Raw genomic sequence first — 6,000 nt, forward strand, 5'->3', positions numbered from 1 at the left:
CACAATCGCTAGAGGTGTAGGCGGAGGCAGGGAGTGCCCAGGGCAATGGCAGTCGGAGGACTGCTCGGGACCAGGACGATGCTCAATCAAAGGGAGATGAAGAGCCTCTGGAGTCGTCCATTAGGCAGCAGAAGCTGGATGTCCAGCTAGATGTATGAGAGGATCTGGCGGTGATCCATGAGGGTCTGCATGCCATGGTCTCCGTGATGGAGCCCATGAGGAACATGAACACTGTGTTAACCATCATGGGCAAGTGCACTGCCTCCTCCATTGCGAGAGTGGAGACTTTCATGGAGAGGCAGCTCCAGGAACAGAATCAGGGGTTCCTGGGGTTGTGTTCGGACCTGCAAGCCCTCACACAGGCACTGACCTCAGGTGGTCAGTGTCAGTGTGGGAGATGGATGAGGCACCCAGTATCCCAGCTAGGTGCCCGTCCATCAATGGTGTGCAGGGAGGTCTTCAGTGACCTCACGTTGATGCGCGAGCTGCCTGTCATCTCTGTGGGCTCCTCTCAGGGCGCTTTGGATGGTGGCAGCAGCTCCCCCGCCCCTCCACCAGTGATTGTGGCATTTGATGAAGCTGCAGCGACTGGGGAGACGCCAGCCATGGCACTGGCTGCTCCCTCCCAGGCGGGGCCAGCACTGGCCAGAGGATGTCTGCCAAGGTCATCGAGGCCAACAAGACGGCAGAGTCAGCATGCTGACTCCAATGCCAGTGCCAGCAAGGGGGGGAGCACCTAGACGTAACACTTGCAAACATAAATTAAAGGCACCATGAGCACACGAGGGACGGGTCACTGGTGATTTTACGTTCATGTTTGTTAACTTTATGTATACCAGTCTGATGTTGAATACCAAATGTTTCTGTTAACATTATTGAATTGTCAGAATGCCATACATTGTGTTTTTGTTTTCATGGCCTGAGTATGCTTCATCTTTTTATTTCATTGCTGTGGGGAATGCCAGTATGTAATGCTGGATGTAGGTGGCTCTGAACTTTATTGCACAGCACTGAGTGTTCTTTGTGTTCAAATAAAAGGGTCCTTTCAGGCATCTGGGATGGAGGCAGCAGCCCTGGCATGCGTTTGAAGTTGCTCTTTGGTAACCTAGCTGAAAGAGCATTGGATCAAGGTGTCCCTGATGCTTCTGCCTCCCTGCAGGCTACCAAGGTCTACCTCCATGCCCTCAGCATTCTCCTCACTGTGCCCCTCTTCAGACTCACTACTGGGCTCATCATCTGTGGCCTGTGCAGCTGCCTCAAGGTCCCGTTGCTCCAGTGGGTCCCCCCCTTGCCAGTGCCAGGTTGTAGAGAGCACGCATACAACTACTGGCAGTGGACACCCACTCTGAGGGGTGTTGTAGTGCTCCCCCTGAACAGTCCAGGCATCGGAAGCGCTTCTTGAGAAGTTGTATGGTCCTCTCTACCACCGCCTGTGTGGGGGCATGAGTCATATTGTAACGTTTTTCTGCCTCTGTTCTTGGCTGGCGGAAATGCGTCACGAGGCACCTCTTCAGTGAATAAGCCTTGCACCCAGCAGCCATCCATCCAGTCAGGCTGGAGCACTGAAGAGCCTCGGAACCTGTGAGTCTCTGAGGATGTAAGCATCATGGGAATTGCCAGCGTACCCTGCACAGACTTGCAGAATCTGCGTCTTGTGGAATGTAGTGGAATCCCTTCCTGTTGATGAAGGCAGCCACCTGATCCGCTGACACCTTGATGGCCACATGTGTGCAGTCGATGACACTCTGGATCGCTGCAAAGCCTCTGGCTCACTCAGCCTGGCTGGCCTCGTCCGTACGGTAAAGAATAAAGGGCAGTACCCGCCTGAACAAAGCTCCTTTCATCAGCTTTATGCAACTGTGGACAGCTGATTGGGAGACTCCACACAGATCCCCCACTGTGCCCTGGAAAGAGCCGGAGGCATAGAAGTTGAGGGCTACTGTGATCTTCAGAGCCACTAGCATTGGGTGTCCACCCACACAGCCGGAGCTGATCTCAGGCCCGATCATTTGGCAAATGGAGGTGACTGTCTCCCTTGAGAGGCAGAGTCTCCTTCAGCATTGCACCTCAGACATATTGAGGTAGCTGCATCGCCACCTGTAAACCCCGGCAGCAGGATAGTGGCATCTTCTATGGTCCCTTCTGCCTTGGACTACCTGCAGGCCCTGCGCCCCTTCTGCCTGCGCCTCTCCTCCCATAGGTGCCTCCTCTGGAACCTGCATTGGGACACGTGGCCTCCTCTCCTGCCCCTCTCTTCCTCCTCAGAGGAAGTGCCACAAGCGGAGACCACAATCCCCATTACCAGGGTAAGGGAAGGTTGTCTGATTCCTGCAAGGTTCTGCACTGTCTGAATTCTCAGGGAGCCTGGAAGACAACAATGAGTTCTGAAATGAAGCCTGGAAATGCTAAGAATGAAGCCCCAAATAGAGATGAAGCTCACAAGTGCCAATAAGCAACCATCTGCAAACTATCTCCAAAACTTCCGACTACTCACACTGGCGATGCTGCTGACACTTTTTATCTCGCCCTTGGATGAAGTTTGTGAAAATGTCAGCTGGCTGCTTGCCTGTTTTGCATGTTAAGCACCTTAAGTGGCCTCTTAATTAATGGCGGACACTGCTCCAGCACCCACAAGCGCCCGCTGAGTGAAATATCATGCGAGGGCACAATGATGTCGGGTGAGTGTCCCAACGTCATCGTGCACTATTTCACTCCCGCTCGGGTCAGGCTCACGCCCACCCGCAGGACGAAAAATTCTGCCCCATCGTATTGTCAGCAGGGGTGATTCCTGAGATCTTTGTAATATTATGATGGAGATCACAGCTGATTATTCTCAACAAAGTCCATTCCTGGCCAAAAAAATCCCCTGAACAAACCTATACACCCAATACAATGGTAATTGATTAGAATTGTTCAACTTTTATGGTTACTAATTACTCACAAGAGATCAACAACTGTAAACTGAACAAAAGATATGGTAGAAATGTGAGATATTCTTGTTTAAAACAAATACAGATAATTAATGTTTATTTTTAATGATTGGAAAATACAAATATACGTATAAGTATGTTGCTTAACCTGCTGAGTCAAATGTTCCTTCAGCTAAAAAACTGAGAAAGGTCATTCAGCTCATCTAGCTCTGAGCTTTGTTTGGTTTCCTTTTATACTTTCAGGTCAGTCATTAGATCATCACTTTGCATAGTTGTGCTTTAATAATTTTGATTAAGTTTCTTCCTACCTTACCTCTCCTATTTTGCTTGTTCTGCTGCTGCTGTGTCTGAAAGTCTTCCCACCAACTATCGTCCTAGTACTATCATTTAATCATTTCAACTTATTACCAATCCTCCATCCTTCGTGGTATCTCACCTTTTATGCAATCAAAGAGGGTCTTAGATAGCATAGGCGAGGTACCAGCTCAGAATTCTGAGGAACCACATGCCTTTTCTTGAGTATGCAATTCTACTGTTGCAGTAAGAGACCAGATACAGTAGCATAAATACCAGGAGCCAATTCTCAGGTGTTAGCTCATGGATATTGGTTTTCCCAGAATCAAACTTACTGCCAGTGTAAAAGCAGAGACCTTTGACGAAGATTCCTACTTCCAAAACTCAATTGGACTACTTCATTATCATTTGATAATCACTTACTAGACAAAGAGCTTAAATTAAAATTAAATTTTGGTATGGATCTGCCTTGAATAGCAGACAGGCTCGAGGGGCTGAATGACCCACTCTTTTCTCTATGGGGTTTTTTATGAAGGCAATGTGGGTCCCGGCTACTGACTGGAGAACTGGCAAGAAATCCGTATTATAAAAACAAAAAAAAACAAAAAAACTGCGGATGCTGGAAATCCAAAACAAAAACAGAATTACCTGGAAAAACTCAGCAGGTCTGGCAGCATCGACAGAGAAGAAAAGAGTTGACGTTTTGAGTCCTCTAAGGGTCATGAGGACTCGAAACGTCAACTATTTTCTTCTTCGCCGATGCTGCCAGACCTGCTGAGTTTTTCCAGGTAATTCTGTTTTTGTTTGAGAAATCCGTATTGCCTCCTTTACAGAAAGCCTGCTGAGTTACAAGCCAATCAGGCAATTAACAAGCTACTACAGGGTCTTCCAAAGAATCAAGACCCCGAGGGTGGGAAGTCCCACCCACTGAGAACCGCTGGCCAATCAAAGTTGGCAAGTGTTTAGTTCAGCAGCACCATCGGGAATGTGGTGGCTGCCACAGGAAATACACCCACTGGAAGTCCCAGGATCATGGAGCAACCCATGTCATGTGGTGGGGGTTGCGGGGGAGGAGTTGTAGAGGGTCAGCAGCAAGGGCAGGGTGGAAGGCTCTCAACAGCTACCGCAACTTCCATTTGTCGGGTGGCATTTAAGTAGCTCAACTGGGCTCCGGGTGAGGAGGTGGAGTGGGGCACATGCGCCATCTTTCCTGCTGCTGACAAAATGACATGGTGGCAGGAAGGCAATGGGCACTCCATTCAACACCTTCCCGTGCCATTTTGCCAACCTTCCTGCCTTGGAGCTCATCTCCAAAAGTTCTGTAAATTTCAGGTCAAAGAGTAGTGAAAATCTGGAACTGTTGAGACCATGGGCCAAATTGTCCCAGATATGCACTGAGTGCAGTAGCAGGTGTGAAGAAAGTCGTTTTACCCACCAGCTGCAAAGGTGGGTTTTCGCGCCATATCATCCCTTTCCCGGCCCGTCACGCCTCAGTAATAATGCATTCACGTGAAACACGCCTGATCACTGGTGGGTGGGCTCAGATTTGCCTGCCACGCTGTGACCTCAGCGCTTCCTTGCTCCAAAGCGCAGCTAGAGCATAGCTTACTTCGTGTCTTCAAACCAAGACTGCCCCAGGCGACAGATGGCCCCAAAAGCAAAGAAGACGGCAGCCGCCAAATTTAGTGACTCCATCTGGAGCGCCTGCTAGACACAGTGGAAGGCCACTGTAATGTTCTCTAACCCAGCTCTGGCCGCAGCTGGTTCACCACATTCACCAATCTGGCCAGGGAGGTTATGGTAGTGACCACAGAGGAGGATATCTATCCGGTGCAGGAAGAGCTCTCAACCATTCCTCCAGGGTAAGTCAATCAGCTCTTCACTCTCAACTCACACACTCACAAACCCATCACACATCCACAGTAATCTCACAGCTCAAGGGACAACATCACTCACTGTCACACACACTCTCACATCTCCATCAGGCTCATATCCACTGGAGCTCACGTCCTCATCCCGTCTGTGACTCCCATCACCACACAAACATTCCACACAATGCCTTGCATCCTGCTCACACACTCCCCACCTGTTTTCGTGCTGGAGAAGCTGGCTCATTACAGAAGGGAGAGGTCCCTGACTGAGGGTGGGGTGGTCCACATTAGGCCCCGCACTCACTTTGAGGACTGTGTCATCGCATTGATTGGTGAGGACGTGGACCGTGCCTGTGGCGACTGAGGTCAGCGGTGAACACTCATGTGAGGATCCTGAACAACATTTTCCTTCTCTCAATGCAGATGTGAGTGCTCGCTCTCCTGCTTTTGACTCTGCTGCTGTGGACTAATTATCTCTACTTTGCTTCACAGGGAGCTCTGCCAGGTGACCAATGCCCTCAGCCAGCCAATCCTTCAGCTCCATCCATGTCCTCACCTCCAGCAAAGACACCTTCTCCATTGAAGAGCTGAAAATAAGCATCCTGGAAGACCCATCACAGCGCTTACCCACAAACTGCACCAGTGCAGAGACACACACATATCGGTGGGACCTTGGCCTAGAGCAGGCTTGGGTTCAGTATCTGGTGGTTACCGCACGGACATGTGTCCACAGCAGAAGAAGGCAGGTTCAGTCGAGTTCCCTGGCACAGCGGATTGTTGGAGAAGAGGCATCTGTGAGGTCCGAATCAGATGACAAGCCTCTGGATTTGACCTTTCAACTCATTGTGGAGAGTCAACAGAAGCCGTGTAAACTTCACGTAGAGCTGTTGGAAGCCCTCAACAGA

The sequence above is a fragment of the Carcharodon carcharias genome, chromosome 10, assembly GCF_017639515.1.
Source record: "Carcharodon carcharias isolate sCarCar2 chromosome 10, sCarCar2.pri, whole genome shotgun sequence".
NCBI classification, from domain to species: Eukaryota; Metazoa; Chordata; class Chondrichthyes; order Lamniformes; family Lamnidae; genus Carcharodon; species Carcharodon carcharias.